The following is a 27,836-nucleotide window of genomic DNA, read 5'->3' on the forward strand; positions in this document are numbered from 1 at the left end:
GAATACCTGGCACTGTATGACATCTACACCCCCTCTAGTCAGGTTATATTGAGCAGCCTGGGAGCCACTTCCTTGGTTTTTGCAGCCACACCAGTGGGAGCTTTTGTTTTTTTTCCTTCCAAATTTTTATCTCGTTTTTTTTTTTTTCTCCTTTTTGTGTTTCTACATTTCTTGGTCTCTCATCTCTCCACTCCAACTGCAAGCTCCCTTAGCACTCTTTTTTGTGTGTGTGTCTTTGTTCGTTTTTGCCTCCTGTTTCTCTCTCCTCTCTCTCCCCCATACCCTTATTAGCTCCACAGATCACAACCTCCTCGCTGTTCCTGCCTGCGTGCACTGTGCACCGAACATCATACCCCTGAGCAGCACAGGCACGGCCTGCTGGAACCTGCCCAGCACTGATTTGCCGCCTGCCCTGTTTGTCTTAGTACATGCCATAAACAACCCATCCTAGCCCCTCCCCCCTCAGTTGGACCTGCTCTCATGCACCATAGCTGAGTGACTGGTCCTGCCCATTAGAGAAAAAGGTAAAAAGTATCGTGACCAAAGACAAGTAAACAACAAAGAACGCACAGCCTGCCTCCTTAGGCATAACCAAATAAAACAAAAAAGCAGGAGAAAACAAACATCTACAATCAATAAACGAAGAAAATAACTACTGAATGTCCCAAAGACAGCAGACAATATCAAAACATTAAAAAAAAAACAAAACACGGGATGGTTCCAGTAGGCACCCAAAATAAACCACCAGATGACTTTGCAGTGGAAGAAAAGGCACTACAGCTACCTGATAGGGAATCCAAATCTCTAATATTAAGAGTTATCCAAGAGTTGAAGCAAAAAGCAGACAAAAACGAGGGGAAAATAGACAAATTCACGGAAATGGCAGACAAATTCATGGAAAATACAAAAGAATGGAAGAATTCAGGAAAATAATACAGGAACAAAATGCTAAAATAAATTCACAGCTAGAAATCATACAGAAACAACAATTAAAAATCCAAAAGATAAACAAGATCTCAGAAATGGACAGTGTCATAGGAGGGCTGAAGAGCAGATTTGAAGTGATGGAAGACAGGATCAGTGAAACTGAAGACAAACACTTGGATATAAATCTGAGGAAAAATCAGAAAAAAGAACAAAGAAAAATGAAGAAACCCTGAGAATTATGTGGGATACAATCAAAAGCAGAAACTTCCGAGTGATCAGAGTTCCAGAACAAGGGGAGAAAATGGAAAACACAGAGAGGATCATTGAAGAATTGGTGACAGAAAACTTCCCTAATATCAGGAAAGATGAAAAGCTGACCATCCAAGAAATTCAACGAACTGTGCATATAGGATAGAACCCAAAAGAAAATCACCAAGGCATATCATAATCACACTCGCTAAAACCAAAGACAAAAAATTCTGAGAGCAGCTCAAGAAAAACAAAAAGTCACATACAGAGGAGAAACAATAAGAATAAGCTCTGATTATTCAGCAGAAACCGTGCAGGCAAGAAGGCAACGGGATGACATATATAAAACCTTGAAAGAAAGAAATTGCCAACCAAGAATCCTGCAAAACTCTCATTCAAATATGTTGGTGAAATTGGGACATTTCCAGATAAACAGGAATTAAGGGAATATGTAAAAACCAAACCAGGCTTATAAGAATTGTTAAAGGTAGTCCTTCAGTCTGAGAACAAACATCATCAGACCAGAGCCTGAATCTAGGACACAGGATTGTACCGGCCAGATACCAACCTAGGAAGTGAATTCTCACGGACTATCCAAAACCGAAAGAATTATAGTAGGGAACCAGAGAGGTAAATCTGTAAATGATGACAGCGTCAGAACAATAAAAGAGGGAATAAATGGTGTAGGTATGGAACTTTCTAATGGAGAGGAAGGCACGGCAATACCAAGTAATAATAGACTGGCTCAAACCTAGGAAGATAGGGGTAAATTTCAAGGTAGCCACAAAGAAAGAAAGTTAACAAACCTACTCATCAAAATAAAGAAGAAAAAAAAAGTCTCAATAAAAACAAAATTTACAAAAACAAAGGAAAAAGAAATCCACAAACAAAAGGAATTCAACACAGGAGAGTAAAAGGAAAAAAGAAAGTGTCAGCACCACAAAAAAAAAAAAAAGCACTACAAAATAACAGCAATAAACTCACACTTATCAATAATTACACTGAATGTAAATGGCCTAAATGCACCCATGAAAAGACAGAGAGTGACAGAATGGATAAAAAAACAGGATCAATCAATACGCTGTCCACAAGAGACACACCTTAGAAACAAAGATGTAAATTTGTTTAAAAAAATCAAAGGTTCAAAAATATCGAGCAAATAACTACCAAAAAAGAGCAGGAGTGGCAATACTAATCTCAAATAAAATAGGCTTTAAAACAAAATTTACCGTAAAAGACAAAGAAGGGCACTACATAATGATTAAGGGGTTGGTCCATCATGAAGTCTTAACCATGATAAAGAACTGAGACAGACCATCAATGCAGAATGTGGTCTGTGGCTTGGAGCCAAACTTTCACTGCCCTTATCCATGCTTCAAAGCCCTGGTGGTGCAGTGGTTTCATGCTCAGCTGCTAAATGGAAGGTCAGCAGTTCGAACCCACCAGCTGCTCCATGAGAGCAAGCTGTAGCAGTCCACTTCCATAAAGATTACAGCCTTGGAAACCCTGTGGGACAGTTCTACTCCGTCCTGTAGGGTCGCTATGGTTGGAATTAACTCGATGGCAGTGAATTTGGGTTTTTTTGGATCCTTGCTCCACCTCTGGGGTAGGTGGTAGGGGTATGTTTTTAAAGGCATGCCAGCGGTCACGGTTTTAGCAGATTTAGTCATGTAATGGAGATGGGAACAAAGCTGTTACTTAAATGTGAATTTCCTGGGTTCACAAGTGAGCACACACCCCTGTTTTGGGATTGGAACTCTTGCTGTATTTGGGGCCTGTGCTGCAGGTGGAAGGAGCCCTGGTAGCACAGTGGTTAAGTGCTCAGCTGCTAACTGAAAGGTGGGAGGTTCTGACTCACCAGCTCCTATGCAGGAGAAAGATGTGACAGTCTGCTTCTGTAATGATCACAGCCTTGGAAACCCTGTGGGTCAGTTGTTTTCTGTCCTGTGGTGTCACTATGAGTTGGAATCCACTCAATGGCCATGAGTTTGGTTTGATTTTTGGTGCATGTGGGTGTTTTCAATAATGCCTTTAGGCAGTATTCAGATATTTCATGACTCCAGTTATCCAAAAAGATCGCTCCCTTATTCTTTTCTGAAAACTATTTTCTTGGTTTGGCAGCTAAGCGAATTCAGGGTCCATATGGTTGTAAAGCAACATGCATTTTAGAAAGTTGGGGACCTCTGAGGAGTTATTGGGGCTACCGTTACACAGATTTCCTGGGTAGTAGACATGGGATGTTTTTAAACTTTAACAATTGCCTTTGAGTCACTTCCAACTCATGGTGACTCCATGTGCGTCAGAGTAGAACTGTGCTTCATAGGGTTTTCAATGGCTGACTTTTCAGAAGAAACTCACCAGGCCTTTCTTCTGAGATGCCTCTGGGTGGTCTTAAACCTCCAAACCAGGGCTTCAAACCATTCTTCCCAGTTCAATTATGGCCAAGGAAGGCGAAACCAGAAGAAACCCAAATTTTTTAAATTTATGTGAACCAGAACCATAATTGGAACAGGAAAAATTACAGGTTGAATACCTGGTAGAAACCTAAATCTCCCTCTTAGAAAACAAGGACAGCATACGTGTTACATAGCAACCAGATCTCTTGCCCGTTGGATTTTAAGCAGAGTCGGAAACAGCGGTGCTCTGCTCAGAGATGGAGGCCAAATCTCCACAGTCCTGCCAATAATCCAATCTCACGCGTCAGGCTTCTGAAAGGGCTCACTATGCCTCTTCCAAGACTCCTATTCCAGTGCTTCAACCTGTAATTATTCCTGTTCTAGTTATTATAAAATTTTGGGTCTATTCCAATTTCACTTTGTCATCTATGACAACTGATTCAGGGCCGTGCTTCAAACTTTCAGTTAGCAGCAAAGTGCATTAACTTTTTGAACCACTCAGGGACTTCTGAGACATGGGCATAGCCCTTTAAATAGTTATCTCACTTGATCTTCACATGAACTCTGAGGTAGATATTGTATTTCCATTTTCGAGATGAGGAAAATGAGGCTCAGAGAAGTTCAAGTTCTTTGCCCAGAGTTTCCAAGCTGGCGGCTGCTGCTAGAGCTGGGTTTTGAACCCACACCTGTTTTTCTGGTATGCCAAGCTGCCTCCCAGGGCATTACGTTAAGCAGTGAAGTCTATACTTCAGGTTGTTGTTGTTGTTAGTTGCCATTGAGTCATCTCTCACTCATGGTAGCCTTATGTATAACAGAACAAAAGGTTGCCTAGTCTGTGCCATCTTTGTGATTGTGTTATTACTATCGGCCTGGCCTGGGGAATAAGTTTCCATTATGGTTGCCCCTGGTACTGGGCTTCTCTAGCTTCAGGTGCAGAAGAATCACCTGGAGAGCTTATTAAGAGTAGATTCCTGGCTGCACCCCAGAGATTCTGATTTCTGGGGTTTGGGGTGAATGGGGTAATCTGCATTTCTTTCAAGCTGTTGGGTGGTACTGATGCTGGTTCCCTGGCCTCCTCCTTGACTAACACTGCCCAAGCCTATGGAGGCAATGCTGGTAGGGTTAGCAGTCAAAAGAAAAAACCCAAAACCAAACCAGAATCAACTGCAGTTGAGTCAATTCCAACTCATAGCGACCCTATAGAAAGAGTAGAATTGCCCCACAGGGTTTCCAAGGCTGTAAATCTTTAGAAGAGCTGACTGCGATATCTTTCTCCCACAGAGCAGCTGGCGGGCTCAAACCGCTGACCTTTTGGTTAACAGTCAAACACTTTAACCACTGCGCCACCAGGGCTCCTTGTTGAAAGCAAAGTCTATGTTATACAGAATTTGGATTTAAATTCTGACTCTACCAGTTAATAGGTGGCTTGGACAAGCTACTTAACCTGTCTACACTTGCTTAGTCATCTTGAAAGTAAGGATTTAAATAGCAGCTACTTCATAGAGTTGTGAGGATTAAATGAAATAAGCCATGTGAAGTACTTAAAGCTGATAGTTCCTCATCAAGGTTTGCTTTTCTTAGTAACACAGGGAACCACGATGTCTTGGGGGAAGGAATGCGCTCTGACCTTAGAGTCTGAAGGCTTGAGACCCTGTTCGAGACCACTTCTCCAAGCCCGAGTCCCCTCTGAGGGAGGAGGAGGAGGTCAGAGCCCCAATATATCTCAGAGCGGAAGGGCTCATCCAGTACCTGGATGGCATCTTGCCATGAGGGGGAACAGTAAGTTGCTGGGTTCCCAAGGCTTGCCCTAGAAGCCCCCTGAGCTTCCTGGCTGGGGTTTCCTCAGTATACACACGGGGCATCCAGGGCCCACGGTAGACATGGTTTAGCCAGGGAGTGGGCAGCCAGTGCCCTGGGTCAGCTGACTTGCCGGAGTCCTAGCCTTTCCCCACTTGGGCTACCACATTGTCACTATGTCTGCTGTAGTTGAAGGGCCTCAGGCTCTACTTCCTGTTTTACTGCAGCTTTTTATTTAATTTCTATCTAGTAAGGCTAGAATTCCGGAAAAAGTTCTGGTGGTGCAGTGGTTAACGACTAACCAAAAAGTTGGCGGTTAGAACCAACCAGTGGCTCCACAGGAGAGAGACCTGGTGATCTGCTTCTGTAAAGTTATGGCCAAGGAAAACCTACGGAGCAGTTCTGCTCTGTCATATAGGGTCACTAGGAGTCAGGAGGAAACCCTGGTAACAGCAGTAAAGAGCTACGGCTGCTAACCAAAAGGTTGGCAGTTCGAATCCACGAGGTGCTCCTCGGAAACCCTATGGTGCAGTTCTACTCTGACCTATAGGGTCGCTATGAGTCAGAATCAACTTGATGGCACGCAATAACAATAGGGCTACAAGGCAACCACGTTGTTTGGAAAGTGAGAAGCACCTGCAGTTATCCTCGGGCCCTCTCTGCGGTAGCCTCGGCCACTTCACACATTTTATTTCTGCACATCCAGGGCTCCAGTGCAAGGCAGACATTATAGAGCACACTCGTTCCCTCTGAACCCAGCCATGTCCCCGTGTTCTGTGACATAAGCATAGTAATTTAGAGACTTGCTAGTCCTCGAATCACCAGCATCACCAGGCCCCAACCCTGACCTAGAGAATCAGAATCTGCATTTTAACCAGATGCCCACGTGATTCATGGGTACGCTCAAGTTTGAGAAGCACTGCTCCAGGGCACTCTTCTCTGACGTTTTGAATTGGGTCTACTAAAAGCAATGGATGTCCTATGCCATTCTGTGTACAAGTAGGGATAGTGACCAGGAGTTTGTGAGACTTGGGACTCCAAAACAAAGCAAAATCTTAAGTAGAGAGCAAAGAGAAGAATGTCCCAGAAAATTAGCAGTGCTTTTCCATTGCTTAGGCATATGCTTTTACTTTTTTGTTACTATTATTAATGATTGCTGCAACAGTCATAGATGCTGTGCAAACAAGTGATACTACTATCTATAGCAGAATGTATTTAAGAGGAGGGAACTTACTGCCTCATCAAGGAATAGAGAAAAAGCCAATATTTTTATCTCATTTTACAGCAGGAAAATTGGTCTGTAAATTATCCAATAAAACCCTAGTTTCCTACACCCCCAAATGAGCAGAACTCTAATTTTCTTTTTCCCCATGAAGCGAAAATATCTCTTTGAGTGACCAGATATGGCTCATGTTTGTTATTACACACAGAAACTCCTCTGGAAGGAGTGCTGTTTGGCCCACTCCTTCTGGAGAAGAGACAGTTGTATTGAGGAAGAATAGAGAGGAACAGGAACAAGAGCCACATGTGGGTGCCACGTAGAATCAAGGTGCTTGGGAATAAAGGGATCTTTGAAAGAATTGAGTCAAATCCTTCATTTCAGAGAGAAGGACACTGAGGCCCAAAAGGTTAGTAACTTCCTTGAGGCCCTGTGACTCCTTCCTGGGTTAGGTCCAGCCATTCTCCATGACTCTGTGAGTTTTCTTTTCCACCTTTCCCATCTCAGCAGAGCGCCTCCTTCCTCTGCAGCCAAAACACTGCGAACCCATTCTGGTAGTGCTGACAACAGCAGCCGCGTATTTCATTTCTTTGTTTTATTTATTTATACCCAGAGCTTGTTGCAAAAGGATTTAAGGCTGCTTGTAGTGTTGTAAACAACAGAGCAAGATAAGATAAGTTTAAAAATAAGCCAGAGAGATGAGACAAAGGAATAAGTAGCTACACAGCAACTTTGCCCTGCTAGAGCTCCCGAGCTCCTGGCCCTTAAATCAGAGTGATGGGCGTTGAATCCTGTACTTGTACCCGCCCTACACAACACTTGAGCATATTTTCCTTCTTGGCTGGTTTTGGAGGCTCTCCCCCATTGCGATACAGATACTCTTTAAAGTCACTGGGAGAGACTTAGAAGTTCTCTTCAAGGGGTTGTACTTGCAGGGCACAACTGCTTTGATGATGGTGGCAGGAGTAGAGTTGTTGTTGTGTTGTTACTCTTTTAAGGACAAGCGAGAGAGGAGAGCTAGATCTCACCTAGAAGAACCTTCAAACATTAGAGCTGGCCACAATCAATGAGCTGCCCTCCTGGCCCCAGAAGAGGCTTTGTGGCCCCTTCAATACACACCTGCAGGCTGGAAAGAGGAGGCTCAGATTGCAGCCAGGGTTCAGGCAGTTGTCCTGGGTCTTACCCCACCCCCTGCTTGTCTTTTATCCCTTTTACACCCTGTTGGCCTCTACTAGGTTCTGAACTGTTGTTCTGTGAGCCCAGCTCATCGCTGCCTTGACTTCATTCAGGGAACCCATGCGTATCCTACCTGCTCTCAGGACCTCACCTTTCTCCCACAGAGACAGTCCTTGGTCTGACTACCCCCATTGCCTCAGCTGTGCTCTCTCTGTCCCCTTAGAATCCAACCTTTCCCCTCCCCCACCCCAAATTTGGATGGTCTCTTTGGTCCCTCCCAAGATTGTCCTGCTACAAAACGAATCAAAGCTAACCCCATCCTGGGCCCCAGTATTCATAAGTGGCTTTCATCACCCTAGAGGTGTTTGGAAATGTGCATTTGGGAACTGTCACAGTAACTAGCATTTATTGTCTCAGACGTGCTAAATACATTGTATGAGACAGACGCCCCCCCCCCCAGTAAAGAATGATCCCACCAAAAATGCCAGTTACATCCCTGATGATAAATACTGGCAAGAATTCAGAAAAATCTGAATATTTACAATTGTACAGTAGCATTAGAACAGCCACACTGCAGATTTCTTGGTTTATACCCAAGAGTTTAGTGGGAGGAAATCACTAAATTATTTTTATCTACACTGTGTGGTCAGAAAGAATTACATTCGGAAGGGCCAGGCCATGCTGGGAATTGTTTATTTCGTTAGGCCAGAAGTCCCACAGTCGGATCAAGTTGTAGCTCTAGCAGGTCACTTGTTAGTCTGCGTCTGGGACCCGGCAACTTCCCAACTTAGATGGATCCCCTGGAGTTGCAGAGACCTCCGTGAACTGCCAGTGCAGCCCGTCACGTGGTGCTGTGGGATCGCCCCAAGCCCTGGAGGGGATGCCAGCGCCTGGCAGAGCATCAGTGATCAGGAACTGGCTGCATTTGGGAAAGCTCTTCAGAGGTCTCTGATAACAGGCAAAGGAGCGGAACACTCAGAGTTGAATGGTCTGTTGCCTCTTAGAAAACCAACTATGGGTAACAAGAATGGTAGCACAACTTGAAGAATGTAATCAATGTTACTGAATTGTATATGTAGAAATTGTTGAAATGGAATATCTTTGGCTGTGTATACTTTCACACACACACACACAAAACTATGAAGCTCTTAGGCTTAAAAAATAATTTTTAAGCCAACTGGCTAAGAGGGGTAATTAAGCACTTGACTTCTAGCCAGAAGGTTGGTAATTCAGACCCACTCAGAGGCACCTCTGAAGACAGGCCTGGTGATCTGCTTCCAAAAGGTCACAGCCTTGAAAATCCTATGGAGCAGTTCTACTCTGCACACGTGAGTCACCTTGAATTGGAATTAAATCAACGGCAACTAATGATAACAAGTCCTCAGACTAGAGTCTCTGGGAGGTGTGAAAGATTAAGTACTCAGCTACTAACCAAAAGTGTGGTAGATCAAACCCACTGTCATGGATTGAATTGTGTCCACCAAAATATGTGTATCAATTTGGCTAGGCCATGATTCCTAGTATCGTGTGACTGTCCACCATCTTATCATCTGATGTGATTTTCCTTTGTGTTGTAAATCCTACCTCTGTGATCCACTCGACAGCACTGGGGGTTGGGTATGATGTTAATGAGGTGGCATAGGCAGCAGTTATATTAATGAGGCAGGACTCAATCTACAAGATTAGCTTGTGTCTTGAGCCAATCTCTTTTGAAATATAAAAGAGAAGTAGGCAGAGAGACGGAGGGACCTCCTACCATTAAGAAGGCACCACCAGGAGCAGAGCACGTCCTTTGGACCCGGGGTTCCTACGCAGAGAAACTCCCAGTCCAGGGGAAGACTGATGAGAAGAACCTTCCTCCAGAGCCGACACAGAAAGCTTTCCCATGGGGCTGATGCCCTGAATTTAGACTTCTAGCCTACTAGACTGTGAGAGAATAAACTTCTGTTTGTTACAGCCATCCACTTGTGGTATTTCTGTTACAGCAGCACTAGATGATTAAGACACCCACCCAGAGATGCCTTGAAAGAAAGGCCTGGTGATCTCCTTCTGAAAGGTCACAGCCATGAAAACCCTATGAAGTGCAGTTCTACTCTGAAACTCATGGAGTTGCCATGAGTCGGAATCAACTCAACAGTAGCTGCTTGGTTAGTCCTCAGAACACTAAAGACTGATCCCTGTGTTTTCTCTTGCTTTACTGTGAATTGGCAAAATATTTTCTGGTTTATTCATTCTGCTGTCTATCACAGTTTTTGTGTGTGTATATTTTAGGTGAAGGCTGACGGCGCAAATTAGTTTCTCATTCAAAAAATTTATACAGAAATTGTTTTGTGGCATTGGTTACAAACCCTGCAATGAGTCAGCACTCATCCCCTTTCCCTTTATACCCCGGGCTCCCCTTGTCCTTTTGTCCAGGTTTCCTGTCCTTTCCTGCCTTCTGGTCTTTGCTTTTGGGCAGGTATTGCCCATTAGGTATTCTGTTCTTGACTGAACTAAGAAGCAGGTTTTTTACATGTGCCATTGTTTTATTGGATTGTCTAATCTTTGGCTGGAAGGTGGACTTTGGAGATGGCTTCAGTTCTGAGATAGCAGAGTGTCCAGGGGCCATAGTTTCGGGGGGGTCCCCCAGTCTCTGTTAGACCAGTAAGTCTGATCTTTTTTTTGTGAATTTGAATTTTATTCTACATTTTTCTCCTCACTCTGGAACCCTCTATTGTGATCCCTGTCAGAGCATTCCGTGGTGGTAGCCAGCCACCGTCTATATCTTCTGGGCTCAGGCTGGTGGAGGCTGTGGTTCATGTGGTCCATTAGTGCTTCAGATTGATAATTTCCTTGCATCGTTGATTTTCTTCATTCTCCTTTGCTCTGAACATGATGGGACCAATAGGTGTATTTTAGATGGCTGCTCTGTCCACCACATTTTGAGGGCCTGTATGTGCCAGGACTAAGACAAGCTCCTGGACTTTCGCTCCTTATGTCTAGCGGAGAAGGGAGGAAGGCCCATGGTCACTACAGTATCATCTGTGAAGTGCTGACATGGAGGTGTGTCTGATGTCCTGAGAGCACAGAGAAGGGGACTCAAATGAGACCTGGCAGAGGTGCGGGTGGCGGGGGTCTCCCAGATCTCCCAGATGCAGCAATGTTGGAACTGAGTCTTGAAAGAAAGAAGGACTTAACCAAGGTGAAGAACAAAAGGATGAAGGAGCATTCCAGGGAGAGAGCACTGTGCTCTAAGTCACAGAGGCATGAGAAAAAAGGCTCTCAGGAGATGCTGATGAAGAGTGAGCTAATTATATCAGGTGGACACTTGAGACTGTGTTGGCATCTCCTGTCTGGAGGGGGGATAGGAGGATAGAGAGAGTTGGAAGCTGGCAAAATTGTCACGAAAGGAGAGACTGGAAGGGCTGACTCATTGGGGGGAGAGCAAGTGGGAGTATGGAGTAAGGTGTATATAAACTTATATGTGACAGTCTGACTTGATTTGTAAACGTTCACTTGAAGCTCAATAAAAGTTAAAAAAAAAAAAAAAAAGGCTCTCAGTCCAGTGCGGCAGTTGGGAAGGGTGCATGAGGGGAGGGTATCAGAATGAGCCACAGTGCCTGGTGTCCTGGAGACAGGAAAGCTGTGACAGACTTCTAGGGACTGATTCTTCTGCAGCTCAAAGACAGGAGAGGCCATTAGACGTCCCTCAGTGCTGCATGTCAATCAAAATAATTAAAAGAACCGGAAAGCTGGCTCACGTATTCCAACATCCATCTAGTTTTCTCCCCAAAAAAAACTTTTGATAAAGATGAAGTGCCAAAGAGATGTGTGTGTTAAATAGCATGTCATAAAGTGAATAGAGTAAAAGTAGTAAAGAAATATTCAATGCCTGCAAAAGTGAGTTATTGCTAATTCTGTGTAGCACAGTGTTTGAAAGTCTGCTTGGACTTAGAATCAGAAAGACCTGAGTTCAAGACCTAGCTTTACTAACTTAAATTTTAACCTCTATGAACCTTGGCTACCTCATCTGAAAATGAGAATGATACTAGTCTCATCACATTGTTGAGATTGAACAGTATAATCCCAGTGGTTCTTAACTATCAGTTTATTTGTTGTCTTTTAAAGCACTAACTTAATCCAAGGTAAACAATAGATTGTGTTCTGTGAGGATCAGTTATCATTAGTGGTATAAAGAACAGTCACAAATTACAGTTAATAAATTAGATTCTAGAAATGACAAAATTCTTATTTATTTTATTCATTCAGCAAATGTATATTAGGCAGGAGTACGGCGCATTGGTGGTTCGGTGATAGAATTCCTGCCTTCCATGCAGAGACTCAGGTTCAATTCCCCACCAATGCACTTCACGCCAGCCACCACCCATCTCTCAGTGAAGGCTTGCGTGTTGCTATGATGCAGAACAGGTTTCAGCAGATGGCAGCTAACAACAGCAACAACGGACAGACACTGCATGGGGCCTGGGGACTAGAGAAGTGAACAAGACAGACTCAGTCTCTGCTTTCATGAGGCTCATTATCTAGTGAAGAGGAAAATTATTAATGGATCTCTTCCTGAAATCTACCTACTTCATATTTCATGTTTGTTGTGCACTGACCTAACCTGTTTTGGCTACAGAACTCTTAGGTTCTTTTTGGTAGAAAACAATTGCCACCAAAGAAGTTTAAGGTGGTGAGGGCTAGCTTCTCATTCACAACCTTGCTTTATTAATGAATGGGATAAAACAGCTCATTGTACCTATTCAGTAAGCTTAATGAAGTCCCAGCCCTTTCTCTGTCCTTTGAGGTGTTCCAACCATACCTTGCATAAAAGGTTCACTTGGGGCAGCTGCAAGAATATATCAGGACAGAACATTGTTTCCTCCAATCAGCATCGTGATTTCATCCCCGTTGCTGTCAAGTTGATTCTGACTCATGCTAATCTCGTATGCAGAGTAGAACTGCTCCGTAGGATTTCAAGGCTGTGATCTTTCAGAAGCAAATCGCCAGGCCTTTCTCCCAGGACACCTCTGGGTAGGTTCAAACCGCCAACCTTTTTGTTAGTAGTTGAGTGTTTGCACCATGCAGGGACTCCGTGCCATCATTTTTAAAAAAAACTTTTTTTTGCCATCAAGTCAATTCCAACTCATAGCAACACTATAGGACAGAATGGAACTCCCCATAGGGTTTCCATAGCTATAATCTTTACAAAAGCAGACCGCCACATCTTTCTCCTGCAGAGTGGCTAGTGGGTTCTAACCGCTAACCTTTCTATTAGCAGCCAAGCACTTAACCACTGCACTACAGGGCTTCCATGCCATGATCCATAAAAAAACTAAACCCATTACCATTGAGTTAATTCCGACTCATAACGACCCTATAGAGCAGACTAGAACTGCCCCATAGAGTTTCCAAGGAGCACCTGGTAGATTCGAACTGCTGACCTTTTGGTTAGCAGCCACAGCACTTAACCACCATGCCACCAGGGTTTCCTGTGCCATCATAATTCTTCCTAATTCAATGTTTGGACACCATGCAGCCTCAAGTGCTGTCCCTAAGGTAAAGGGACAGGCCTCACTGGATTCTAATAGCCTGTTTATGCAAAGGGGTAGAGTGTCTCTATAGGTTTTGGCCAAGTCATATATCCTAAACACCTTTAATTTCTCCAATAAGAGTTTGTTTCCTAACATTCATTATGCTAAGTCACAAGTTTCACCAATAAAAGCCCATTTTTTAAAATAGGCTTTTTTTTTAGAGCAATTTTAGATTTACAGAAAAATTGTGCAGAATGTACAGAGTTCCCATATATTTCCCTCTCCCCTGGGTTGTTTTTTATTAACATCTTACATTCCCGTGGTACATTTGTTAGGATTAATGAATCAATACAGATACATTATTATTAACTGAAGTCCATAGTTTACATTAGGGTCCACTTTTTATGTTGTACAGTCCTGTGGGTTTTGACAAATGCTAAATGTCCTGTGTCTGCCATTACAATATCAGGCAGAATTGTTTCACTGCCCTAAAAATGGCCTATATAGAAGCCCATTTTTTATATTCAGAATGTTAATTAGCAAAGTGTCAGTCATTGGTCAAAATTCAGATAGCAGTATTATTTGAAGTAGCCACTTTGGGAGTGTGACCCTCTCTGATTAATGATTACCAGTTGCCCACCCCAGGGTCACTATAAGTCAGAATCAACTCAATGGCAATGGGTTTTTGGGCCCACCCCAGACTTTGACTTCTTGATAACATATGAGCTGATCACTCCTAGAGGTAAAGCCCAGACTAATTGATTCATATACAATTAAACACTGATTGTATTCAAGTACTTTTAAGGAAATTATAAACATCATAACCATGTTTGAGTTCCCTTTCGTACTCAAAGGTGTGATTCCATTTGTGTGTGTGTGTGTGTGTGTGTGTGTGTGTGTAGGAGGCCAGATTCTTTATGTCTAAAGTGACCATAAGTACTCATTTGCCTGAGAAAGCCACAATTTATGCTTGTTGCCCTGGGCCCCATCCATTTAGCACCTCCCTCCTTCACTTTCAAAGTTGTCTAGTCAGGACAGTAAATTATATAGTTACCCTATTTATAGGAAGCCCTGGGGGCGCAATGGTTAAGTGTGCAGCTGCCAACTGAAAAGACAGCCATTAGAACCCATCAGCTGCTTCATGGAAGAAAAGACCTGGCAATCAACTCCCATAAAGAATACAGCCTCGGAAACTCTGTGGAGCAGTTCTGCTCTGTCCTGCAGAGTCACTATTAGTCGAAATCAACTTGGCAACACACAACAACAGCAAACCCTATTTGTAGAAGAGCCCTGGGTGACACAGAAGGTTAAGCACTCAGCTAATAACTGAAAGGTTGGCAGTTCGAATCCACCCAGAAGCATCTTGTAAGAAGAGCTTGGCAATCTCCCTAACAGGGAACACAACAGAGAACCCCTGAGGGAGCAGGAGAGCAGTGGGATACAGACCCCAAATTCTCATAAAAAGAGCAGACTTAATGGTCTGACTGAGACTAGAAGCACCTCGGTGGTCATGGTCCCCAGACCTTCTGTTAGCCCAAGACAGGAACCATACCCAAAGCCAACTCCTCGGACAGGGAGTGGACTGGACAGTGGGATAGAAAATGATACTGGTGAAGAATGAGCTTCTTGGATCAAGTAGACACATAAGACTACGTTGGCATCTCCTGTCTGTAGGGGAGATGAGAGGGCAGGGGGGGTCAGAAGCTGGCCAAATGGACACTAAAAGAGAGAGTGGAGGGAAGGAGTGTGCTGTCTCATTAGCGGGAGAGCAATTAGGAGTATATAGCAAAGTGTATATAAATTTTTGTATGAAAGACTGACTTGTAAACTTTCACTTAAAGCACAATTACAAAAAAAAAAAAAATGCTTGGCAATCTACTTTCAAAAAATCAGCCACTGAAAACCCTATGGAACACAGTTCTACTCTGACACACATGGGCTTTGAATTGACTCTGGCTGGGAGAAAACTAACCAGAATACAGAAATGTCAGCTGTTTTACTTGTCTTCTTATAGAATAGAGAAGACTGTAGCCTGCTTCTACCAAGGAAGTAGCTCCAAAGCCATCTGCTTAGAGATTTACATTCTCCTTATTGCCATCAGAGAAGAGAGCACAATCATTAAAAGTAAAACCATAAGCAGTCCTTTGCCTTAAAATGTGTTAATGAAAACATGTTCTAATAAAGAGTCAACTTGCTGTTTCTCAAAAAAAAAAAATGTTTCTTATATGGGTAGAATTCTAATCATAACTATACTAAGAGGCAAGTGTGAAAGTCCAGCACAAGTATACTGTTTTGTTGATGCATAAATGTTGGCAAATGTTCCCATATAAACAGTAACAGATATAAGGATGGAGTGGATGCACACAGGAGTGGTTCTCAAAAACAGATACTGTTTTGCATACTAATATAGAATTTTATTTTTTTCTAAAGTGAAAATTGGCTTGTTTTATTATAAAGATATGCATTACAAAAATTTCAGAAAATACAAAAAAGCAAAGTAAGAAAATAAATATGTTGGTAGAAAGCTTTCCAATATCTTTCATATGTGTATGTCTAGTGCTTTATATATGTATATATTTGCAATTATTTTTAAAAATAAAACTTCAGTCTTACTGTAGACGCTGCTTTGAAATTTGCTTTTTTTATTGTGGACACATTTCAGTAAATATAGATCTACATCATCATGTTTATAGCTTCCCAGCATTCCACTGAATGGATGTACCAATAATTTACTTACCCAGTGCCCTAGTGCTTGTTCTTTAGGTTGTTTAAGATCACAGTATCTACCATTTTTGCTGTAATTATTCAAAAGCAGCATAAGAGATCTATCCCCTCAAAAAAAAAAAAAAGACATTTTTCAAAATGCTACCAGGAAAATTTCATAAATTTATTACTTTGTCTCTTTTGCATTTAGAAGGAAGGATTCATGACAGTTGATGTGTAGACTAGGAAGAACTATAATTAATAGGCCAAAGAGCAGCTTAGGGTAGAGAGCCAATGGATTGCATCATTGCACACTACCTGAAGCAAGATAAATAGCTTTAGAAATAACCTACTCAGGGGAAGAGCCAAGATGGCAGATTAATCAGAAGGACCATACTATACCTCTACAGCAAAGACCTGAGAAACCAAGTAAAATAGATGCAGATAACAATCCTGGAACCCTGATCATCAAAAAAGAAGGATAAATAATTGAATCAAACACCAACTGAAATTAAAAATTAAACGAACATGGTGAAAGAGGAGTGAAACAAAGCAGAGGAGCTTCGCCAGCCATCACAGCTCAATGTAACCATTTTGAGACAAAGCCAGTGGCAGCCCCAGGTGAGGAGCACAGGAAGGTAATTTCACAGCATGCCCATAAGAGACAGAGAAACTGTATAAGCACACCCAGAGAGAAGCAAGCTGAGTGGTTCATGATCCAAACCTAAGGAGGGAAAACACAGAAAGGAGGGCAAGAATTCCAGGGATCCTGCCATCCACAGAGCAAGGAGGCAGCCAGAATTCAGAGCAAGATTGATGGCAGATGGCAGCCAGTACCCATCCAGACCTCTCTCAGCTGCCCCGCTCAGCCAGTGACTAGGGATCTTTGTTCACACTTCCAGCCACTGCCCCACCCACCTGGAAACACGTGGTGAGCACCCCAGTGCTGCCAGACTTGTGACCAGAGTAGCATGCCTGCCCCACCTGCCTGGATATAGCAAAACAAAATATGAAATCAGGACTAGACATACAATAAATAAATAAATATAACAACACCCTAATGCCTCAGAGAAAACAGGCAATAAAAAAATTATGTAAAGAGGTAGGACAAAATGGCTCAAGCAAGTGACCAAAATAAAGGGCCAGAAAACCTTCCTGAGGAAGAAAACCTCCAAGAGATCAAGGAAAACAGAAACAAAAATGTAGAAGAATTCAGGAAAGCAGTATAAGAATAAAACGGCAAAATAAATACACAATTAGAAGGCATACAAAAAACAGCAACTAGAAACCCAGAAGATTAACCATAAAATCTCAGAAACAGATAACTCAATGAAAGGACATAGGAGTAGAATTGAATCAGTGGAAGCAGAATTAGCAAAATAGAGGACAAATTCCTTGATACGAATTTGTTTGAGAAACATTCAGAAAAAAAGAGTGAAGAAAAATGAAGAAAGCCTAAGTTATGTGAGATGTTATCAAGGGGAATAATTTACACATTATCAGAATTACAGAACAGGAAGAGACCAAAAAAAAGCACAGGGAGAATTTTTGAAGATCTGCTGGCAGAAAACTTCCCTAATATCACGAAAGACAAGAAGATATCCATCCAAGAAGCTCAATAAACCCCGTATAGGATAGATCCCAAAAGAAAGTCGCCAAGACATATAATAATCAAACTTGCCAAAACCAAAAACAAAGAATCCTGAGAGCAGCTAGGGAAAAACAAACTGTCACCTACAAAGGGGTACCAATAAGACTAAGCTCTGGTTTCTCGGCAGAAACCGTGTTGGCAGGAAGGCAATGGGATGACATATATAAAACCCTGAAAGAAAAAAATTGCCAACCAAGTATTATATATCCAGCAAAATTATCTCTCAAATATGATGGTGAAACTAGGACATTTCCAAATAATCAGAAATTAAGGGAATTTGTAAAAACCAGGCCAACCTTACAAGAAATAGTAAAGAGAGTCCTTCAGACAGAGAACCAACAACATCAAACAACAATCTGAGGTTGAGAGACATGACAACATCACCCAGACACCAACTAAGACAAAGAATTCTCAAAAATAAAATAAAGCTACAAGACTGAAAACAGGGAACCAGGGACATCAATCTATAAACAACTTCAAAATAAAAAGAGGGAATCAATGGTGTTGCTACAGAATTTACTTATGGAGGCGATATCAAGGTATAACAAACTGTTTTAAACTTAGGAAGATAAAGGTAAATTTCAGAGTAACCAGAAAGAAAATTCATAAACCTACTCACCAAAATAAAAAAAAGCAAACCATAAAGACTCAGTAAACACAAAATCAACAACAATGAAGGAAATGAAAAGAAAATCCATAAACAAAAAGAACTCAGTACAGAAAATTCAGCGGAACAAAGAAACTGTCAACACAACAAAAATAATCACAAAAAAATGACCGGTAAATTCATACCTATTGATAATCCTGCTGAATGTAAATGGGTTAAATGCACCAGTCAAGAGACAGAGAGTAAGAGAATGGATAAAGAAACATGACCCATCAATATATCGCCTACAAGAGACACACCTTAGAGACAAAGATAAAAATAAGCTAAAAATCAAAAGATGGAAAAAAATGTATCAAGCAAACACTAACCAAAAAAGAGCAGGAATGGCAATATTAATCTCTGATAAAAACAGACTTTAAAGCAAAACCCAACATAAGAGACAAGGAAGGGCAGTATGTAATGGTTAAAGGGTCAATCTACTGAGAGGATGTAACCATAATAAATATTTATGAACCCAATGACAGAACTCCAAAACACATAAAACAAACTCTAACAGTATTGAAAAGAGATATAGACAGTTCCACAATAATAGGAGACTCTGACACACCACTCTCGAGGAAGGACAGAACAACTAGAAAGAAATGCAACAAAAATACAGAAGATCTAAATATCACAATCGAGCAACTTGACCTCATAGACATATACACAATACTGCACCCCACCCAACAGCAGCGCAGTACACATTCTTCTCCAGCGGACATGGATCGTTCTCCAGAATAGACCATCTTCTAGGCCACAAAGTAAGCCTCAATAAATCAAAAAATATCAAAATAATACAAAGCATCTTCTCAGATCCCAGTGCTAACAGGAAGAACAAGGAAAAAAAAAATCAAATACAGGTGTCATGGATTGAATTGTGTCCCCCAGAAATATATGTCAACTTGGTTAGGCCATGATTCCCAGTATTGTGTGGTTGTCCTCCATTTTGTGATTGTAATTTGATGTTGAAGAGGATTAGGGTAGGATTGTAACACTCTTATTAGACTCACATCCCTGATCCAATGTAAAGGGAGTTTCCCTGGAGTGTGGCCTGCACCACCCTTTATCTTGCAAGAGATGAAAGGGAAGCAAGGAGAGTTGGAGACCTCATACCACCAAGAAAGAAGCACTGGGAGCAGAGTGTGTCCTCTGGACCCAGGGTTCCTGCATGGAGAAGCTCCTAGTCCAGGGGAAGGTTGATGAGGAGGACCTTTCTCCAGAGCCGACAGAGGGAAAAAGCCTTCCCCTGGAGCCGATGCCCTGAATTTGGACTTCTAGCCTACTAGATTGTGAATAAATTTGTTTGTTCAAGCCTTCCACTTGAGGTATTTCTGTTATAGCAGCACCAGATAACTAAGACAACAGGAAAACTGAGTAACACCTTCCTTAAAAACCACTGGGTAATAGGAGAAATGAAATGAAATTAAAAAAAAAATTCTTTTAATCAAAAGAGAATGAAAACACAACATACCAAAACCTTTGGGGCATGGCAAAAGCAGTGCTCAGAAGTCAATTTATAGCAATAAATGCACACATCAAAAAAGAAGGGCCAAAATTTATTGATACCTTAACCCTGCAATTCAAACAAATAGGAAAAGAAAGCAAAGGAAACCCACAGCCATCAGAAGAAAGAAAAAAAAATGATTAGGGCAAAAATAAATGAATCAGAAAACAGAAAAACAATAGAAAGAACCAATGAAACTAGAAGTTGATTCTTTGAAAAGATTAATAAAAATCTGTAAACCACTGGCCAAATTGACAAAAGAAAAGAAGATGCAAATAACGAAATAAGAAATGAAATGGATAACATGACAATAGAACAAACTGAAATTTAAAAAACCTTAACAGAATATTATAAAAAATTATACTCCAACAAATTTGAAAACCTAGAAGAAATGAACAAATTTCTAGAAACACACTACCAACCCCAACTAACACAAACTAAGGTAGATAATCTGAACAGACCTGTAACAAAAGAAGAAATTGAAGAGGTCATAAAAAAGACTCTCAACAAAAAAAAAACCCTGGCCCAGACAGCTTCACTGGAGAATTCTACCAAACATTCAGAGAAGAGTTGACACCAGTACTATTCAAACTATTCCAGAGCATAGAAAAGGAAGGAATACTCCCGAATTCATTCTATAAAGCCAGCATAGCTCTGATACCAAAACCAGGCAGACACCACTAAAAAATAATATCCCTCCTGAGGAGCCCTGGTGGCACAATGGTTAAGAGCTTGGCTGCTAACCAAAAGGTCAGCTGTTCAAATCCACCAGCCACTCCCTGGAAACTATATAGGGCAGTTCTGCTCTGTCCTATAGGGTTGCTATTAGTTGGAATTGAGTCAACGGCAACAGGTTTGGTTTTTTGTTTTGGGGTTTTTTTTTTTTCATAATCCTTCATGAATATAGATGCAAAAATTCTCACCAATAGAATACAACATCATATCAAAAAAGAAATAACCTACTCATCCAGTGAGCCCAGATGTAGTCATTCATGAAACAATATTGCTGCCAGGAACTTTTGTCATTTTATAGCCCTACCAGCCTGAGCCCAGATTATCAGAATACTCCTTTTTTAAAAAAAAAGAAAAAGTGGAGTGCACATGCAAGTGTTTCCATGCAGCATGTTCAGTAACACCTCAGTATCGTGAACTTTGCCACTGAGTGAAGCTCCTTGGGAACCCAGCCAGGAGCTCTGAGCAGTTCCAAGAGGCGGCTCCAAGTCTATATGTGGTAGCTCTGGACAATCCTCATAGGAGCACCCTTCAGGCTTTTATTGAGAAACAATTTGCACTTCATTTATACGTAATGTTAGCAAACTTAATGGTCTGTTTTCCAAGCTCAACAAATTAGAACTCTGAAGAGAGGGACTGTGGAGATAGACCCTTGTCATAAAAAGAAGTGACACCAGACTGCTGGAAAACAAAAGTCAGAAAGGGAGGAAGCAGAGGCCTGTTTGGTGCAGGGGCCAGCAGCGCTATACACCTTTCAGAGTTTGTAAACTGTAGGCACCACCCATGGTGGTGAGGCAATTTAGTGAATCCTAACTGACCTTTTAAAATATGAATTAGGAAAGAAGAGAAGATATCAGAATACTTCCTAGGTAGTAAAAATAAGAAAGATCCTTTAGAACTTTTGTCCCATGTACATAGGTGCATACTAGGTTGCGGTGTAAAATGCATTTCTTATGGCGGGTCAGGGTCAAAAGTTTGAAAACTACACTTGTAGGCCCAGAAGTCATCACAGTTTTACAGCAAAGTATAGAAATAGATGAGCTTAACAGTGACCCTGAGTTATCAAAAAAGAATCAAATAATGTCCAAAATATACCATTTAAGAAGACAAAGTACAGCAGAATAAAGAGCTTTTAGAAGGATTACGATTACAAAGTCGCTATGATTTTTTTTTTTAAGATTTAGTATTCTAAATTGAAAGCCTTTATAACTTCTCCCTAACTTGGACCACAAACATAACTTTTAAAAATGCTAAATTTGATACATATTTAACATAAAAATATTCATTTTCCAGGTATACCTAATAAGGCATATATAAAATGCATGTATCTTTGTAGTTCAGATTAAGAGGAATCTCACTCATTCATCCAAGACATTTATTAAAAACACACAGCAAGACCTAGATTTTTACAAGGAATCTTAGATATGACACAAAAAGCACAAGCAACAAAAGACAAAATAAATTGCCCTTCCTCAAAATTAAAAATTTTGTGCATCAAAGGACTTTATCAAGAGAGTAAAGAAACAACATACAGAATGGAAGAAAATATTTGTTAGCCATATGTAAGATAAGGGTTTAATATCAAGAATATATAAAGAATCCTTACAATTCAACTATACAAAGACAATCAAATTAAAAAATGGGCAAAGAACTTGAATAAACATTTCTCCAAAGAAGATATACAAATGGCCAACACACACAAGAAGATACTCAACATCATTAAATGGCCAAAGATGTTGCCTTGAGAACTAAGGTGCGCCTGACCCAAGCCATGGTGTTTCTGATCACATCGTATGCATGTGAAAGCTGGACAATGAATAAGGAAGACCGAAGAATTGACACCTTAGAATTGTGGTGTCGGCAAAGAATATTGAATATACCATGGACTGCCAAAAGAATGAACAAATCTGCCTTGGAAGAAGTATAACCAGAATGCTCCTTAGAAGCAAGGATGGCAAGACGACATCTCACATACTTTGGATGTGTTATCAGAAGGGATCAGTCCCTGGAGAAGGACATCACGCTTGGTAAAGTAGAGGATCAGCAAAAAAGAGTAAGGCCCTCAGTGAGATGGATTGACACAGTGGCTACAACAATGGGCTCAAGCGTAGCAACAATTGTGAGAATGGCGCAAGACTAGGCAGTATCTCATTCTGTTGTGCATAGGGTCGCTGTGAGTCGAAACCAACTCAACCTAACAGCAACAGTTCAACTACAAAAAGACAAACAATCCAATTAAAAAATGGGCAAAGGACTTGAATAGACATTTCTCCAAGGAAGATACACAAATGGGCAATACGCACATAAGAAGATACTCAACATTCATTAGGGAACTTCAAATCAAAACCACAGTAAGATATCACTTCACCCACGTTAGAATAACTATTATCAGAAAAATGGAAGACAACAAATTTTGGTAAGGATGTGGGGAAATTAGAGCCCTCATTCATTGCTGGTGGGAATGCAAAATGGTGTAGTCACTGTGGAAAACAGTCTGATGGTTCTCAATAATTAAGCATAGAATTACCCATATGGTCAGCAATACCACTCCTAGGTATATACACAAAAGACTTGAAAGCAAGGACTCAAAGCAGATACTCATAACACCAGTTCTGAGTTTCATTTGTCTTTGTAGGTCAATGCCTAGCCAGAGCATAGAAGCCATGCTGTGTAGTTTTGTTTCTTTTTAAAAAATTTATTGTAAAATATATGTAACACAACATTTGCTATTTGAACCATTTTGTGTGTGTATGTGTGTGTGTGTGTGTGTGATTATCGATAGGTATGAGTTTATTGATGTGATCGTGAGTATTTCCTCATATTCTGTTAGCCGCTTGAATGTCTTCTTTGATGAAGTGTCTGTTCATTTCCTTTGCCCATTGTTTATTGGATTATTCATCTTTTTCGTTGTAGAGGTACTGGATTTTCCTGAAGATTTTAGAGATTAGACCTTAGTTGGATTTGTAATAGCCAAAATTTTTTTCCCAGTCTGTAGGTTCTCTTTTTACTCTTTTGGTGAAGTCTTTTTGAAGAGCCTAAGTGTTTCATTTTTAGAAGGTCCCAGTTATCTAGCTTATCTTCTGGAGCTTATGTATTGTTAGTTATGGTTTACATCCTGTTAATGCTGTGTATTAGGGCCTTTAGCATTGATCATATTTTTTCTTCTATGATCTTTATAGTTTTTGGTTTTATATTTCGGTCTTTAGTTCATTTGGAATTAGTTTTTATGCATGGTGTGAGGTATGGGTCCTGTTTCATTTTTTTCCAGGTGGACATCCAGTTTTGCCAGCACCATTTGTTAAAAAGACTGCCTTTTCCCCATTTGATGGACTTTGGGCCCATGTTGAAGATCAGACAGCCGTAGGTGGATCCATAAGGTTTTCAATGGCTGATTTTTCAGAAGTAGATCTCCAGGCCTTTCTTCTGAGGCACCTCTGAGTGGACTCACACCTCCAACCTCTCAGTTATCAGTTGAGCACATTAACCATTTGACCATCCCTTGCCTTTTCTATGTCCTAACAGCTCAGGCCTCCATCCTTTTTGTCTCTATCCTTTCTTTGACTGGCTTCCCACATACCCTGGCCATGTTTTAAAGGCCTTGCTCGTCCCTAACCAGCTTCTTCCTCTGTATATGGACTCTAATGAAGCTCCCTTCACTGGGGGTGAGGGAGATCTTGGGCAGAAGGCCATGGCTTTGTCTCTATCACTGCTGTCATCCTCCAAGTGTTTGATGTGCTGCGATCACCAGCATTCCCAAAAGCACCTCATCCATTGGCATCAGCCAGGCAGTATTTGTCTGGTCTGGGGTAGAACTGCCTTTGTTAAGCACACTGGCACTAACTATAACACATTTCTTCTAACATTCCACATCCCTCTATTAGTCCATTTTTGCTAATTTCATATGACATTCCATTTTCAGGTGATCTGATTTTCAGTAGCCTACTCTGTCTTCCCTAAATATGCCCATACTTATGAAATCATGCATCCTGGTTTTAAAAAATTTTCTCTATGCTTGGAGGAGTCACAAGTCACGTGGGACTGTTCTACTCACTCTGTGCCTTGTAAGCAAATGATGTTTCTGGCTGAGACAGTTCTGATTTACCGAGTCCCCATATTCTTTCAGGCAGCATGGATGCAAATGTCACATGGTTACCAAAACAACCTCAGTCAAAGCCCCTTCAGAGCAGAGTGGTTAGAAGTAGTGAGAAGCGCCATGTGAGAGGAACCACGGAGCTGCACCACACAACAGGAACAGGTGGATTTGATTAGTTTCGTAATACTCCAGGCTTCAGTGACATTTGACATAAGGTACACCTTGACACCCAACTTCCCTGTATTTTATCGTGTTGTGTTTTCAAGGAGAACAAATGGCAGAGGTAAATTCGTAAGGGGGGATGAAGACATTCTAGAACTTCCTAATCATCAGCCCCTGAGCATCTCCCCTCCTTCTGCATTCCACACTTCTCCATTTATCCGTACAAACCACATGGCTGTCTGCAGTAGCTCAGTGCCATGTGCCCTAGAGGAGATGCCTGAAACCTGCATTGAACCTGCTCAGATGTATCACACAATAGTAATAGCACCCCCCAATCAAACTGTGAGTCTGTCCACTTGGCACAGACAAGAGAACGTGACAATAGGATCCTTCATTTGATCCATTACTTTCAGTGGCCTCTGTTCCAACACAAGTAAGCAAAGGCATAGCTTTGAAAGACACGTTGGCAAGAGATCCACCAAGCCATGTGCTAAGCCAATCCCATCTGCACATGAGATTGTGCGCCTTGGACACACAGGCTACGTAATATTTAGCTTGCCAAGCCTGCTGGCACACTCTGTTCCCGGCTTTTTCTTAGAGTAGGATTGTGTGAGGAGCTGGGGGTGGCATGTGGATTAAGTGATCAAATCAAAGAAGCACAGGGTGCAAACTGGCTGGAGATGGTGGTTTTCCATTGAAATAGTTGGTCTGGAGTCCTGATATCCAAAGCTTGGCCTACAGTATGGGGGCGAACCTTCAGCACTCTATGAATTGCTATAGAAAAGCCATTTTTAGTGCTATCATTATGTATTCCGGAAACGTGATAGAAGCAAGCAAGGAGAACTAAGAGTTGGTAAACTTGGTGCTGCTTATGATTTGCTGTGTGACCTTGGACAAATCAGATAGCCTCCCTGAATCTTAGTTTACTCAACTGTAAAAATGGAAATAATATAACCTGTCACTTTTAAAGCGCTTTGCAAGTGATTAAGCACCAGACTGGTGCAAGTCATCCGTACTGAGGCTGAAAACCAGGGGTTGACTTCAGAAAACCTTACCAGGTATGTGACCTTGGGAGAGTCACAAGGTCTCTTTGCACAGCAGTTTTCTTTCTTTGTAAAATGGAGATGATGTTACTGGCCCTTCCCATCAGGCAGGATGTTTCTGAGGATCAAGTAACATAATGTGTGTGAACAAGACATATAAAACCATGAGGTTCTCAGTGAGAGGCTAGGGCTCAGGAAAGGTCTGGTGTCACTTTCATGAGTCAGTTGCCAACCCTGAGGGCAGGGCTGGTTTAATGCTCACTTTACCCAACTTGAACTTTCTCTCCTACTTCTTGATCCCTTCCCCGTGGCCCTCTCCCCCAGCCCCAGCCCTCTTCCCTCTCAGCTCCTCCTTTGTCTTAGATGCTCTAAGTTGCCTTTGCTCTTGGCCCTTTATCTATCAGGCATCCACTGTCTTTCACTCCATGTTGGCTCCATTTCAGATCCCAGTGAAATGATTTCTATGTATAGTTTGTAATAAAATGTGGGTTCCTTTGAGAGAAATGGGGCAACCACTGTGTGGGTTCATATTTACCACCATTGCAGTAGTCACCCCCAGAATCAGGAACAACATTGATTCTCCAGAATAAACCTGAATCTAGCCCACAGTTACAGTGGTTTTTATAAACACTCTGTTTCTCCTTACTCATTGTTGCTAGCTGCCATCTGACTCATGGTTACCCCATGCACAAAGGAATGAAACGCTGCCTGGTCCTGCACCATCCCCACGATTGGTTGCAGGATGTGACTATTGTGATCCATAGGGTTTTCACTGGTTGATTTTCAGAAGTAGGTTGTCAGGCCTTTCTTCCACTTACTCATTGTTATGTGCCATCAAGTCTATTTTTGACACATACCTTACCCCGTGTGACAAAGTAGAACTACCCCCATAGAGTTTGCTATAATCTTTATGGGAGCAGATCATCAGGTCTTTTCTCCAGCACAGCAGCTCGTAGGTTCAAACCTCCAACCTTTAGGTTAGCAGCCAAGTGCTTAACCACTGCACCAACAGGACTCCTTCTTACTGACTACTTTCCCCCATTCGCTGGAGTGGGGAAGGAACAACTTTTTATTCTTTAAATAAATATATGTATTTTTTCATGTTTGTATTTATGTATATTTAATATATATATATTTAAAGTATATGTGTATAGAAAACCCATTTTTAATACTATCATTATGTATGCCTAATTTGCCTCCTGAAGTGTATATGTATATATATATATATATCTAGATATATATTAGGCATAAGTCAACTCAGCTATTTAAGATTTCTCACTCTTATATCCACACCCTGGTTCTCTTTGAATTCCGTTTTATCAGGTTAATTATCTTGATCCTAAAAGAAGATATTGCTTGATGCATAACGGTTAGTGCATTATCTATTTGACTTTCTGGCCTGGAGGTAGACTCTCTGGGGAAGAAATGGACTTTGTTAAATATGCGATTTAAGTGTCACTTTTTATTTTGCCAGATAGAAACACTGCATTCAGTGTCACCACTAAGACAGCTGGCTTAGAGACTCCAGTCCTGATTGGGAAGAAAGGTCATCCCCAGCAGCCCTAAACTTAAAAGGAGAGAAGGGAGACCTTTCTCAGGACCTGGTCTTCTGTGGTCAGAAACAGCCCGGGAATACCCCCATCCCTCCTGGGTGATTCCCTTATGGCTCAGTTGCCTCACTGCACTGAGCAGGGAACTTGGAGGCCCTTTTCTTGTTTCTTGAAAAATCCTCTCAGCACGTCCCTTTTTTCTCCTGTGGGATTTTCCAACTCCCAGTTTCCAGTGTTTCAGCCACCATCCCCACATATGCACCAAGGCCTATGCATTTGCAAAATCTCTTCCATCGATCGCTAAGTAAAAGATGCTTCAAGGAAGCACCCAGTTCCTTCTGCTAATAACCGCAGCTTGTCATGTGATCCCCCCTCCTCGACTGGTTCTCTCCGAAAACCCCCACCCACCCCACCAAGAAAGTAGGTTGACGGCTGTCCTTTATCTGCCAAACATCGACATTTCCTTCCAGGTGGT

General features: G+C 41.6%; 1 protein-coding gene across 8 annotated transcripts in view; it reads left to right on the forward strand.

Moving 5' to 3' along the window:
- ATXN7L1 (ataxin 7 like 1) overlaps window positions 1-27,836 on the forward strand; it is a 287,096-nt gene that overhangs the window by 178,488 nt on the left and 80,772 nt on the right. Inside the window, exon 1 of one of the 8 annotated variants that reach the window (XM_064289859.1) lies at window positions 167-27,831. The exons of the other annotated variants lie outside the window; for them this stretch is intronic. The gene's annotated coding sequence lies outside the window, so the exon portion shown is untranslated. Of the gene's footprint in view, window positions 1-166; window positions 27,832-27,836 lie in introns of those variants that run through there. 8 annotated transcript variants of the gene reach the window in all.

This window comes from Loxodonta africana, chromosome 8 (genome assembly GCF_030014295.1).
Source record: "Loxodonta africana isolate mLoxAfr1 chromosome 8, mLoxAfr1.hap2, whole genome shotgun sequence".
Taxonomy (NCBI): Eukaryota; Metazoa; Chordata; class Mammalia; order Proboscidea; family Elephantidae; genus Loxodonta; species Loxodonta africana.